The 15220-nt window shown below is 40.7% G+C and overlaps 1 pseudogene; it reads right to left on the reverse strand.

The window, feature by feature from the left end:
• LOC132395480 (alpha-2,8-sialyltransferase 8F-like) overlaps positions 1-15220 on the reverse strand; it is a 92456-nt pseudogene that overhangs the window by 11536 nt on the left and 65700 nt on the right.

The raw sequence follows: 15220 nt of genomic DNA on the forward strand, positions 1-15220 counted from the left end.
GAAGGTACAGAGGGAGAAAATCCAATAAAATTCTTTCAAAAATGGATTCCAGAAATTTTGGAAATGAAAGAAGGAAGTCAAGTAATTGAAATTGAAAGAGCACATAGAGCTTTAAGACCACAACTTCAACAAGATCAAAATCCGAGATCAATTTTGATAAAATGTTTAAGGTATCAAGATAAAGAAATGATCTTGAAGGCAGCTACTCAAGGTGCTAAAAAGAGAAATGGGCCATTGATAGTAGAAGGGAAAAGAGTTTTTTTTTTATCCAGACATAAGCTATGATCTGTTGAAGAGACGGAAGGAATTTAATCCAGTGAAAAAATATTTATGGGAAAAGGGCTATAAATTTCCTGGATAATGGAGAAAGAAGATTCTTCGTTGACTACCAGAAAGCCGAGGAATTTGTACAAGAATTACCTGATGCCCATGAAGAGGACTAAAGAATTATAGAAATGAAATGGACTAATGATGAAGACTGAAATAAGGTTGGACCTGATGGACATTTATAAGGAAAAAAAAACAGTCGAGGAGTATTAATTGAGAGTAGAGACATTAATTATTATTTTATTTTTATTTTTTTCTTTTCTTTATTGATATATTTTTCTTTTTTTTGCGGAGGAGCTGGGGGAGCTCCTGATCGATAGCTGCGAGTTTCACGTGTACAATCATGGCGATTGCCATGACCCGTAAAATGGGGGGGGGTAATGTTGTGTTCTTTTTATTCGCAACATTAGTGGGGGGGGTATTTTGTTTTTTTTTCTTATGTATTAGTTATCTTTTTTCTATTTTTCTTCTTCTTTGCCTGGATGATTGGGGAGAGACTCATAGCAACATGGGGAATTTTAAAGAATTCCCAAGGTACTATGAATGATTAATTTACTTAATTTTTTAAGCTTTAATGTTAATGGAATTAATGGACCTGTGAGAAAAAAAAGTTTTAACATATATTAAGAAAATGAAAGGAGATATAGCTTTTTATTACAAAAAACACATTTAACAGAAACAGAACATAAGAAATTAAAGAGAGATTGGGTTACAAAAGATAGGATTAAATACATAGGTCCTTTGAAGATAAAATTATAGTAATTGGGGAAAGTAAAAAATAAATATCAAAATTATTTTGAACTCCATGGAGCATGTGGGGATCCTTCAATAGCCAGGCAATCTTTCTCTTCTTTCTTTTTTCTTTCTTTAGATAAGGGTTAAGGGGGGGGGGTTAAGGGGAGGGGGGAGGGCTAATATTATCTTTCTTACTATTTTACTATTATATTTATTCTTTGTAATTTCTAAAATTTAATAAATAAATATTTTTAAAAAACTGAGTGGGTCAGGCAGCATCTGTGCAGGGGAATGGGCAGTTGATGTTTCCTGTGGAGAATCTTCATCTAGACCCTTTATCTCTGATCCAGATTCTGGCAGTCACAAGTGGTACAATGTAGGGGAAAGTTTGGGAGAATGAGATATGGTTTGTGTAAATAGGTGCTTGATGGTCATCATGGACTCTTTGGGCTGAAGGGCCTGATTCCAAGATGTATGAATCTGACTCTGGCAAACCAGATTATGAAGGAATTATCACATAAAAATAGCTTGTGGGTGTGTAATGCTATCAAAGTGGCTCCTACATTGAGAATGGCTAAATATATTTCTTTGGCTGTGGAAACCTTTGACATACCTTGGAGTAGATTTTTTTGATTCCTTCTTTTCTTACCTGAATACAAAGTCAGCCTCATTGATTTCAGCTCCACAGCTGCTGTTAATTAGAATTCCAGCATTTCCAACAACTGAGCAATATTTTAGTTTGTGATCTTTAAACGGATCTGTCTGAAACAAAATAAACATTATTCAATTAGAAAATTAAGCTACATTCAGAGCTATTTATTGGAGTACAATGCTCGGAGTCATCACCGTTTATGCAAATCTCTCTCCAGTAACCACATTCAATCTTCACTATTCCCTCCCACTGTCTTGCTCTATCTGTTTTTCATTTCCTCTCTCTTTCTCTCCTTCTCCTTCCCCCCTTTTTCTCTCTCCATCTCCCTCTGCCTCAGTCTATCATTCACATGCCATACTTCCCAACTCAACCCTTCTCACCTCCCCTGCATGGGGAACTTGCCTACCATTTGACATTGCTCTTCAGACAATCCATCCCAGACTCCTTTCTCACCACATCCATTCTGGCAATCTTGCCCTCCTCATTCTCAGTTCCTGATGCACAATTTCAAGTCAAATCAAATTTATTGTCATTTAACTATATACATGTATACTGTCAAATGAGGCAATGGTTCTACAAACCAGGGTGTAAAGCACAGTCATACAGATAACACACAATAACTTAGGAAAGTAAGTGTAAAACCCTGGTTAAGTTTTCTACGGCTATGCTGTGAGGTACTTTTTTTAAATTTTAGTAATTTTCTACAAATGCAGTGTGTCCTGTTAGTGAGATTCAAGCTTATCAATTTTTCCCACGAGTTGTTTTCTTTCTGATGTCCAGGCATCATTATCATCTTCCATCTTCTTCATTCTTCCATCCATTTCTTCCATTTTGACATCCAAATCTATAATTTTCTTTTCCATTTTTTCCTGTTTCTTTGTCATTTTATCAAACATAGCCTCCATATTTGTTATTTTTTCTTTAATTACTTTTTGGTTACTTTTAATTACTTTTTCTAATTTTTCTAATTTATGCATTATTAGCCTCAAAGCCTTTTTTGTATTTTCAGCGGAACTTTCATCTTCTTCTTCTTCTTCTTCTCCATCTTCGTCTGATTTTTCCAGAGAGTCCGGCTCTCTCTCAGACTCACTTTCACTGTCGGTTTCAGTCGTTGCTGGGTTTTGTAGTTCTGGTTGCTCTCTTTTGCGCATGCTTGTTCCTTTACGCTTGCGCAGTTCTTGTTGATCTTTTCCTTTAGAAATGGCCGATGCTGCCGCAGTCTCCTTTTCTGTTTCACCGGTGGTGTGTTGTACCTGAGTCCGCGGTTCTTCAGTAGAAGTAGGCCTTGATTCTGTTCCAACTTGAGCGGTCTTCGCGGTAGCAGTTTTCTTCGTCCTCTGTTTATGAGGCATAGCTTAAAACAATCCAAAGTAATTTATAAGTAACCTTAAAAAAGTATTAATTAACTTTTCTTCACTTAAACATTAATTTATTAACTTTTTTACGGGAGGGCTGGGTTCCAGCGTCTCGATCCTACGTCATCACGTGACGTCCCCCCATTAGTGAGATTCATACACTATTGTTTTGCCTTCGGTTAAAGATAAGGAGAATTTGTTATGGGTCATTCCAGAGAGTTGGGCAGATCAGATTTCTGAAGGACAGTAGTCTGGTTTGGGGTCTCTTCTGAGGAGGTACAGAGGACAGCACAAATGAAGATGCTTGGAGAATCCCACTTGAATAAGAGTATTGTGCACACAAATGGTTTAAAGGAGGAAGAGCCAATGCTCCTGAGTTAGCCAGTTCATTCGAGATTGTCTTTGAGGTGAATTCAAACTGTCGGAGGAGTCATTCACACAGAATGTGGGTTCAGCGCATAAATAAAGCAATACCCAACTACTCCAAAACTGAGCTGCAATATTTATGTGCACATTGGAATGGTTTAACCCTAATGGGCCCTTTTAAATTTATCTTCTTTTTCTGTAACTGTTTCTAATATTAAAAATTTGGGTAAATATACTTGCTTCGTAATTTTATGCCATTCACTAATCTTTCATTTCCTGGCAAATGATGATTGTGTTTAGCACAGTATTTACACAGCTTCCACTACTATCAATATTCCTTAATCAGAACACCCTTACTTTCCTGTTTCGTTAAACCCAAATCATACTGACCCTAGATGTTTTGCTTATGAAAAGTAACCCTCTCATCACTGACTCATGTGGCTGTCAGCCAAGTTAGTTAATGAGCCAAGTTTGGATAGAGGGTTACATAAGGATAAAATTGAGAGATGAATTACACATAAACAAAGTACGATGCATAAATTTAATATTGTGAGGTAGAGATAGATCAGATTAACCAGTGGCACCCAAAATGTCAACAAATCACTTTCTCCCACAATGCTGCTCAACCTGCTGAGTTTCTCCACCAGATTGTTTCTTGCTCTATAACCCAGAAAGCTACAACATACATAGATGGAAGCTGAGGTGCTGTATCTCACTGGGCCTCCTGATCCTGGCACAGAAGACTAAGGCAGATTAGGTGGAAAGGAGGATGGATGCCTCATTACCAGATGAACTCAACAGCTTCTATGCCCGTTTTGAAAGGGAGAATATAACAACAGCTATGAAGTTCATTGATGCACCCGGTGACCCTGTGATATCTGTCTCAGAGGTGCGTGTTAGACTGTCCTTAAAGAGGGTGAACCCTCGCAAGGCAGAAGGTCCTAATTGAGTACCTGGTAAGGGTCTGAAAACTTGTGCCAACCAACTAGCTGGAGTATTCAAGGGTATTTTCAAACTTTCACTGCTATGGACAGAAGTTCCCACTTGCTTCAAAAAGGCAACAATTACACCAGTGCCTAAGAACAATGTGAGCTACCTTAATGACTAATGACCGGTAGCACTCACATTGACAGTGATGAAATGCTTTGAGAGGTTGGTCATCACTAGACTGAACTCCTGCCTCAGCAATGACCTCATCCCACTGTAATTTGCCTATCGGCAAAAAAGGTCAATGGCAGATGCAATCTCAATGGCTCTTCACTCCGCCTCATACCACTTGGACAACACAAACACCAACGTCAGGACGCTGTTCACTGACAATAGCTTAGCATTTAATACCATCATTCCCACAATCCTGAGTAAGAAGTTGCAGAACCTGGGTCTCTGTACATCCCTTTGCAACTGGATCCTCGACTTCCTAACCAGAAGACCACGATCTGTGTGGATTGGTGATAACATACACTCCTTACTGATGATAACACTGGCGCACCTCAGGGGTGTGTGCTTAGCCCACTGCTCTACTCTCCCTGTACCCATGACTTGGAGGCTAGGCATAACTCAAATGTCATCTATATTTCTGCTGATGATACAACCATTGTTGGTAGGATACCAGATGGAGACGAGAGGGCATGCAGGAGTGAGATATGCTGTCTAGTGGATTGGCGCTACAGCAACAACCTTGCACTCACTGTCAGTGAGACAAAGGAACTGATTGTGGACTTCAGGAAGGGTGAGACAAAGGAACACACTCTAATCCTCATAGTGGAATCAGAAGTAAAGAGAGTGAGCAGTTTCAAGTTCCTGAGTGTCAGGATCTCTGAGGACCTAACCTGGTTCCAACATATCAATGCAGTTATAAAGAAGGCAAGACAGCGACTATACTTCATTAGGAGTTTGAAGAGTTTTGGTATGTTAAAAAAATTCTATAGATATACTGTGGAGAGCATTCTGACAGGCTGTATCACTGTCTGGTATGGAGGGAGGGGGGCTACTGCACAGGACTGAAAGAAGCTGCAGAGGGTTGTAAATTTAGTCAGCTGCATCTTGGGTACTAGCCTACAAAGTACCCAGGACATCTTCAAGGAGCGGTGCCTCAGAAAGGCAGCATACATTATTAAGGACGTCCAGCACCCAGGGCATGCCCTTTTCTCACTGTTACCATCAGGTAGGAGGTACAGAAGCCTGAAGGCACACACTCAGTGATTCAGGAACAATTTCTTCTCCTCTGTCATCCAATTCCTAATTGGACATTGAACCCTTGGACACTACCTCACTTTTTAAATACATATTATTTATGTTCTTTGCATAGCTTTAATCTATTCAATATACAGTTACTGTAATTGATTTACTTATTTAGTATTATTATTATTTTTTCTTCTTCTGTGTTATGCATTGCATTGAATTGCTGCTAAGTTAACAAATTTCATTGATTAATTAATCAGATTGATTAATGATCGATCTGATTAGGGAAATCCATTTTCATTTCTTTGAGTAGAATATTGGTAGCAATGGAGGTTGATAGATTTCTGGCAAAGCCTACCCCTGAAGCACTGGATGACTCTAGGACGGCTGGGCTGTTGGAAATTGCTCAAAAGTTAAAACATAAGGTGAACACTAAAAGGAGGAAGGCTCAGATTCAGATGTCAACAGCTGAGTATTATGTATGCAAGACAGTGTTTGAGGGAGATGTGTTGGAAGTGTTTGCTAAAAGTAAATCTACTGAGGCTGAGTTTCAGCTTCAGCTAGAAAAATTCAAGATGGAGGCTGAGGACGAAAATGGCATGAGTTCCAACTAAAACAGCTCAGGGCTGAGGAGGCAGATAAAAAAAAGACAGTTTGAACTGGAAAAGGTAGAGAAATTGCAGCAAGGAGGTCTCGTGTTACACCCTAGTGATAGGTTTAGTGCCATTGAAGAAGTTAAGTTGATACCTCCATCTGAGGAAACAGAAGTTGATAAATATTTTGTGCATTTTGAAAAAGTGGCTCAAAGTCGAAAGTGCTCAAAAGATGACTGGTCTGTTTTGTTACAAAGTGTATTTAAGGATAAAGCCTAACAAGCTTGTTCGGCCCAATCACTTGAAGAGGCAGCTGATTATGACTTAGCGAGAGAGGCTGTGCTCAAGGCTTATGAGTTGGTTCCAGAAGCTTACAGACAAAGGTTTAGGAATTTGAGGAAATTGGTAAACCAGACTTATGTGGAATTTGCTTATCCACATAAGTGGATAATCCACATTGAGATCTCTGGTGCAACTCTTAAAATGTAAATAATGATTTTATCAGCTTGAAAGAGTTGGTTTTGATTGAGGAATTCAAAAAGTTGAGTCCCTGATGAGATAAAGACATATTTAGAAGAAAAGAATGCTACCACTTTGCAGGAGTCTGCTACATTAGCAGATGAGTTTGCTTTAACCCACAAGGTTAAATTTACCCCGAATAAGAGCTTCCAAAAGAGTAACGGGGATAACCCACAGGGTAAGCGAGGAATTAAATTGGGGTCTAGTGACAAAAGTAAGGACGAAGAGAAGCATTTGAGGGAGAAATCTTCCAGTCTTACTTGTTATTATTGTAAGAAACCGGGTCATATGATGACTAATTGTTCTGCCAACACAGATGTCCTGTGCAGGAAAGCACAGTGTTGACTGTACTTCCTCAGAAGGCTGGCGTCATTCAATGTTTGTAGTGAGATGCTGAAGATGTTCTATCGGTCAGTTGTGGAGAGCGCCCTCTTCTTTGTGGTGGCGTGCTGGGGAGGCAGAATTAAGAAGAGGGATGCCTCACGTCTTAATACGCTGGTAAGGAAGGTGGGCTCTGTTGTGGGCACAGAACTGGAGAGTATGACATCGGTGGCAGAGCGGAGGGCGCTGAGTAGGCTACGGTCAATCATAGAAAACCCTGAACATCCTCTGCACAGCACCGTCCAGAGACAGAGAAGCAGCTTCAATGGCAGGTTGCTGTCAATGCAATGCTCCTCAGACAGGATGAAGAGATGATTACTCCCCAACGCTGTTCAGCTCTACAATTCAACCACCAGGGGCAAGACATGTTAAGTGCTGGGGTTAGGACTGAGCTTAAGTTACCACTCAATGCACTTTAGTAAACTATTTAAGAACTTTTTAAAAGCTATTTATTAATGCTTTTTGGGACGGTGATTTTAGATGCATATCATATTTATACTGAGTTAGATACTGTATGTAATTAGTTTTGCTACAATAAGTGTATGGGACACTGGAAAAATGTTGAATTTCCCCTTGGGGATGAATAAAGTATCTATCTATCTATCTATCTATTCTGAAGAAGAGAAAGGAAAAGGAAAAGGAAGCAGTCCCAAATGCCCGTTTGCAGTTTGTTGAGGCACCACTAAGGACGGAGGGGTCTGAACAAGTTAAGGAGGGATTCGATCGTTTCATATCAGATGGGTTTGTGTCATTAAAGGAGGAGTCAACCCAGGTCATATGGACAATATTGGTGGTGTGGAGAGGGGAAACTTGAAGCTTGGGCAACTGCGGGTCTTTCATACAACCTTGTCCAGGCTTGTGCCCTGGAAACATTCCAAGTCGCAAATCCATGGTCTATTGAGTCTAACAGAGGCCAACATTATTAGAACACCCAACCGTAGAAAGCCCACTCAAGTAGTACACATCAATATGATAAAATGTTATCATGACTCAGAAACGGCACTGTGAGTATTGTTCTGAGAACACATGGAACTGGAGAGCCTGAGAAAGGGGTAATTGACATGTCAGAAGACTTTAAGAAGCCAAACATAGTCCCAGTGCAGCTCAGGAATTCCGTTATTTTGGAAATCATTGATACCAAATTAAGCCATCTGGAGACGGAGCAGCAAAAACAATTGAAAAGATTACTACTTGAGTATGAGGATTTATTTCCCAATGTACCCAGACAACTACTGCTGCTGTGCATGATATGGATGTAGGTCAAGCTGACCCAATTAAACAGCACCCCTACTGGATGAATTTAGAAAAGAGTAAATTGGCTGAGCAGGAGATTGAATACCTGCTGGAAAATGGTATTATTAGGCTGTCAACATCTGAATGGGCCTCCCTTTGTGTTCTCGTGCCCGTACCTGACGGCAGTTTTTGTACCAATTTTGTACCAATTACAGGAAGATAAATGCAGTGACAGATACTTAACCTATCCCTCGGGTGGATGATTGTATTGAAAAGGTTGGAAAGGCTAAATTCCTTACAAAGATTGACCTGTTAAAAGAGCACTGGTGTGTTACATAGAAACGTAGAAAACCTACAGCACAATACCAGCCCTTCAGCCCACAAAGTTGTGCCAAACACATCCCTACCTATTTACTAAGCTTACCTATAGCCGTCTATTTTACTAAGCTCCATGTACCTCTCTAAAGGCTGGGTTTTAGGAATGTTTGAAGAAGGTTTTTAGGAATGGTTGGATATTACTTTAAGTTTTGTAAAAAATTTGCTGATATTGCCCTTCCCCTAGCTAATCTACTAAAGAAGGGTGAAAAGTGTGTGTGGACTGAACCTTGACAAGAGGCATTTGATCGACTGAAAGCTATTCTATGTTAACAACCTATGCTCAGAGTACCTGATTTTACAAAGCCATTTTCGATAGCTGTGGACGTGAGTGACGAAGCTGCTGCGGTAGTTCTGTTACAAAAAGATGATGATGAAGTTGAACATCCTGCAGCTTACTTTTCAAGGAAATTTAGGGGGAGACTGCACCTGTCTGTGAATGGAGTAACAGCAGTTTCTGTGCTGCTTCTAGTTTTGTTCCTTTCCCCCTTGTTTAAACTTCAAATTTAAAATCTTTAGTTGCTGATTCTTGAAGGGGAACAATATGTCTTTGAGGAGTGGGAAGAACTTGTCTGAAACTAGTGAAAAAGGCAATGGAAAAGGAAAGATGCAAATGGAAAGATCTGATGAAGTGCCATCGTGGGCTGAAATATGGCTCAGACAAGGAATTCAATTAAAGACCAACTGGAAGAGAATAGTAATGAAATGATGTCATTTCTGAGAAAACTTCAAGATCTGGAAACTCAGGCCACTACACACTAAGAGGAACTGAAGATAACTAAACAAAAATTGTTTGAACCTACAACGTGTTTGGAAAGATATCGAAATAAGATTATAGACCTGGAAACTAGGTCTCACCGAAGGAATATATGAATTGTTGGGCTGCAGGAAGGAGATGAAAATTGAGATCTAACTGCTTACTTTGGTAAGCTTTTTCATATCTTATTTCCTATAATATTATCACAGCCACCTACTATAGAAAGAGCACACAGATTGCTTACTTCGAGATCGCCAGATCTAAATAAACCACGAGCTGTTTTGGTTTGTTTTCATCATTTTAAGATTAAAGATCAAATAATGTGACAAGCAACAAAACAGAGAGCTTTCAGATTTGTGAAATCTGAGCTCTTTTTATGAAGATTATATGAAGGAGATAATGGAACAAAGATCAAAATTTGCTCTGGTAACAAAACAGGCATATGATAAGAAACTGTTTCCTTCCTTGCATTACCCAACAAGAATTAAAGTTTTTCCTCATGATTCTCCTCCTCGTATATTTTTTGATCCTAAAGTTGCACTGGAGTTTGTTCAAACTATACCTGCTACAACTGCCGATTGAACTGTCTGGAAGACTGTTTGGTTATCTGCATTAGCATTTCAAAAAGAAGATTTATAAAGGCTGATTTATGAAAATTTATTTCATTGAGAGACTATTCAGTTTCATTGAGAGACTATTAAAAGAAGATTAGGGGACTTGTTCATTATTGCATATCATCGGTTCTTTTTGGAAAAAAGATTAATGGTTCAAATATGACTGTTTAGCAGAGGTCTCAATTATTTATATGATATTATTGGTTGGTACTTTTGAAAATTTAGTTGGATTAAATATGCTATTAATGTTTCTTCTTGCTTTTTTGCTGTTTTTCAAAAAATGTGTTGATCTGTTATTAAATACTCTGCTTGGTTTCTCTAGGTAATATATTTTAGACCTTAATAACTGCTGATTTTTTAAATTTCTTTTCAATATATTAGCATGTTTTTATATAATAGCATATTATAGTGTTTTATAACTGAATTTAAAGCTTTTTTTAGGGGATTTAATTTTAAATTTAAGATGGCGTTGGATTTTCTTTTTAAGAGATAACAGATTTCTGGTTTTCTCTGTTTAAAAAAGATTAAATATAAACATGGGATAGTTTGTAGATGCTGGAATGTAAACACTTTCCTTTGTTGAGACCTTATCGTTACTCTTACAAGGTCAGAGGGTTTCATTTTTTCTTAAACTAGGGAGAGGGATGGGGAACCTTTTGAAACTTTTTTTTTGGACAGACAGAGCGATCTAGGCTTTGTTTTCTATCATAGGGTGTCAGTTTTTTTCTGGCTCTGGGGGGAGGGGTTAGGGTTGGAGTTAGGGGGTTTTTCCCATTGGGTGGTTCCGGAGCATGCGTATTTTCTATGTGGTTGTATTCTTCATCGCTGCCATTTTTGATCATCCCGTATTGGTTTTTTTTTACATTTATAGAACATATTCAAAGATAGATTATATTATAGTCGACCCTTGTTTCTTGCCTAGTGTTAAGAATTATGAATATGACGCTATTGCTACATCTGATCATGCGCCTTTGAGTTTCTCATTCGATTTCAATGATGTCCCGCACACCTTGGCGCCTATCTCAGACATTATTGCAGAATTCTGACTTTGCTAACTTCATTCAAACCCAGATAGAATATTCTTTGATTTTTAATGATATAGGGGGTGCGTCTAAATTAATCATATGGGATACACTTAAAGCATCTTTACGTGGTCAGACCTTTTTTATTCAGCTAAGCTTCAAAAACAGGCTAAAGTAGAATTAGATAAGATTTCAAAACAAATTAAAGACTTAGATAATATTTATGTGATTTCCCCTAATATTGACTTATTTAAATAAAGGGTGGAACTTTAATCACAATATAATTTAAGGATCAAAAAATTCTTGATGCCCAAATTACTGAAGCCAAAATTCATAAAGCTATTTTCTTTTCAATGCAATCCAGTAAGGCCCGTGGACTTGATGACTACCCTGTAGAATTTTATTTAAAAATTTGAAAGTTGCTCTCTCCGTATAGGTTGGAAATGTTTAAGGACTCTTTTGTGAAAGGTGATTTACCCTCTACTTTTTATAAGGCTTCTATTTCTTTAATTCTTAAAAAGAATAAAGATCCTACTGATTGTGCCTCATATAGACCTATTTCATTATTGAATGTTGATGCTAAGATCCTGTCAAAGATAATGGCCAATAGGTTGGAAAATTATTTGGTAAAATTATTTTCAAAGATCAAACATGCTTTATAAAGGGTCGTTATTCCTTTTCAAATGTTCAGTATAATTAACATTATATACTAGTCTTCTTTTAAAACTCCACAATGCATCATCTCTTTGGATGCTGAAAAAGCATTTGATCGAATCGAATAGAGATATTTATTTAATGTTTTACAGAAATTTGGTTTTGGTGTTAATTTTAATAATTAGATTAGAATGATATATAAAACTCCTATTGCTACTGTTATTACTAATAACTATAGATCCCTTTTTTCAGTTTTCACAGGGGACAAGACAAGGTTGTCCATTAAGCCCTTCGTTATTTAATTTAATATTACAACACATTGCTATTGCTCTTTGTGAAGCTAAAGATATTCATGGGATTCTTGTGAATGAGACCATTCATAAGATTTCTCTTTACGCTGACAATTTACTGGTTTACATATCTAATCCCAAGGGATCTATCCCTGCCTTGCTAAAATTATTTAATGAATTTGGAGATTTTTCAGGATATAAAATTAATTTTAATAAAAGTGAACAGTTTCTTTTAAATGAATCAGTTTCTATATATGATAATACTCCTTTCAAAGTTACTGATTCCTTATAGATATCTAGGTGTTATAATCACTAAAAAATATAAGGATCTTTATAAAGCTAATTTTGTTCCTTTGGTAGATTCTATGAAGTAATTATTTAGTAGATGGAACCCACTGATGTTTTTACTTGCTGGCCATATCCACATAGTCAAAATAATGATTTTACCAAAATTTTTATACAAACATTTGTATTTATTTCAGAATATCCCTGTTTTTTTTGTCTAAGAAGTTTTTCGATCAAATTGATTCAATTATCTCATCTTTTATTTGGAATGATAAAAGACCAAAAATTGGTAAATTCACTTACAAAAATTGAAAAATGATGGAGGTCTTGCTTTGCCAAATTTAATATATTACTGGGCTGTTAATGTGCAATATATGTCCTTTTGGTTATACTGGGTTGATAAGAATGAGTTGCCCATTCAGTTAGATTTGGAATTGAATGCTGTGAAACAGTTTTACTAAACCTCGTTATTGGGAGCTGATTTACCTATACAATTAACTAAAGTTGCTAATTTAAATTTATACCCTGTGATTAAGTATTCCTTGCAAATTTGGCTCCAGTTCCGTAATTTTTTTAATCTTAAAAATTTAAACTTTGCAATGTAGCGGTGCGCTACACGCAGCGCTAAAATTATGACACGGAGTCGGTAACTGCAGTCGAAGGAAAACTTTATTCGAAATCCTCAGCCTCACTTTTAAGCCTCCCTCAACCTGCCCCCCGTGGCGCAAAGGCTCCAAAGCTCTGTGCTCGCAAACCCCGTAGGCTCTCTAATTGTGAGCCAGTTCGGATGTGCCAGGAAATGGGTCACCACATAACCACCCCCCCCCCAGAACTGGCGATACACCCCCCAATGTCCACAGTCTGGGCCGGAACCTGCTTGGGAGGTCGGCTTCTGCGCCGAGATGCCGGAAACTCGGCCAGTTGCGCAAGGTCCACATGGGCCGGTTTGAGGCGGTCCACCGTGAAAACCTCCTCTTTCCCCCCAACGTCCAGCACGAACGTGGACCCGTTGTTCCGGAGCACCATAAACGGCCCCTCGTATTGCCACTGCAGCGGTGGCCGATGCCCACTCCTTCGTACGAACACAAACTTACAGTTCTGCAGGTCTTTGGGTACGCAGGTCGGGTTCCGCCCGTGCTGTGAAGTGGGTATGGGGGCCAGGTTACCGAGCTTCTCGCGTAGTCTGCCCAGGACTGCTGCAGGATTTTCCTTTTGCCCCCGTGGGGCTGGTAGGAACTCCCCGGGGACGACCAGGGGCGCGCCGTATACCAACTCTGCTGACGAGGCGTGCAGGTCGTCCTTGGGCGCTGTGCGGATGCCGAGTAGGACTCAGGGAAGCTCATCCGCCCAGTTGGCTCCTCGCAGGCGGGCCATGAGGGCCGACTTCAGGTGACGGTGGAAATGCTCCACTAGCCCGTTCGACTATGGGTGGTAGGCAGTTGTGTGGTGCAGCTGAGTCCCCAAAAGGCTGGCCATAGCTGACCACAGGCTGGAGGTGAACTGGGCGCCTCTGTCGGAGGTAATGTGGGCCGGTACACCAAAGCGAGATATCCAGGTGGTGATCAGGGCTCGGGCGCAAGATTCAGAGGTGGTATCGGTGAGCGGGACGGCCTCTGGCCATCTTGTGAACCGGTCCACGATAGTCAGGAGGTAACGCGCTCCACGCGACACTGGCAGGGGGCCCATGATATCCACATGAATGTGGTCGAAACGCCGGTGGGCGGGATGGAACTGCTGCGGTGGGGCTTTGGTGTGCCGCTGCACCTTAGCCGTCTGGCAGTGCATGCACGTTTTGGCCCATTCACTGACCTGTTTGCGGAGTCCGTGCCAAACGAACCTGCTGGAAACCATCCGGACAGTCGTCCGGATGGAGGGATGCGCCAAGTTATGAATGGAGTCGAAAACACGGCGCTGCCAGGCTGTCAGGACGACGGGACGGGGCTGGCCGGTGGCGACGTCACAGAGTAGGGTCCTCTCACCCGGGCCTACGGGGAGGTCCTGGAGCTGCAAACCGGAGACTGCGGTTCTGTAACTCGGAATCTCCTCATCTGCCTGCTGTGCCTCTGCCAGTGCCTCAAAGTCTACCCCTTGGGAAAGGGCATGAATGGTAGGGCGAGAGAGCGCATCCGCCACGACATTGTCCTTACCCGAGACGTGCCGGACATCCGTCGTGTATTCAGAGATGTAGGACAGGTGGCGTTGCTGGCGGGATGACCAGGGGTCGGACGCTTTCGTAAACCCAAAGGTAAGTGGTTTGTGGTCCGTGAACGCGGTGAAGGGCCGACCTTCTAGGAAGTACCTGAAATGCCGGATTGCCAGGTAGAGCACCAACAGTTCCCGGTCGAAAGCACTGTACTTGAGCTCGGGTGGCTGCAGGTGTTTGCTGAAAAATGCCAGGGGTTGCCAGCGATCTGCGATGAGTTGCTCCAGCATCCCACCGACTGTCGTGTTAGATGCATCCACTGTGAGGGCGGTAGGGGCGTCCATTCTGGGATGTACTAGCATTGCGGCGTTCGCCAAAGCTTCCTTCGTTTGAACAAAAGCGGTGGCGGACTCCTCGTCCCAGGTAATGTCCTTGCTCGGACCCGACATCAGGGCGAATAGGGGGCGCATGATCCGGGCAGCTGAAGGGAGGAAGCGGTGGTAGAAATTGACCATACCTACGAATTCCTGAAGGCCTTTGATTGTGGTGGGTTGGGGGAAGTGGCGGACCGCATCTACCTTAGCGGGCAGAGGGGTTGCCCTGTCTTTAGTAATCCTGTGGCCCAGGAAGTCAATGGTATCGAGTCCGAACTGGCATTTGGCGGGGTTGATGGTAAGACCGTACTCACTCAGTCGGGCGCAGAGTTGACGGAGGTGGGACAGATGCTCCTGACGACTG

Source organism: Hypanus sabinus, chromosome 6 (genome assembly GCF_030144855.1).
Source record: "Hypanus sabinus isolate sHypSab1 chromosome 6, sHypSab1.hap1, whole genome shotgun sequence".
NCBI classification, from domain to species: domain Eukaryota; kingdom Metazoa; phylum Chordata; class Chondrichthyes; order Myliobatiformes; family Dasyatidae; genus Hypanus; species Hypanus sabinus.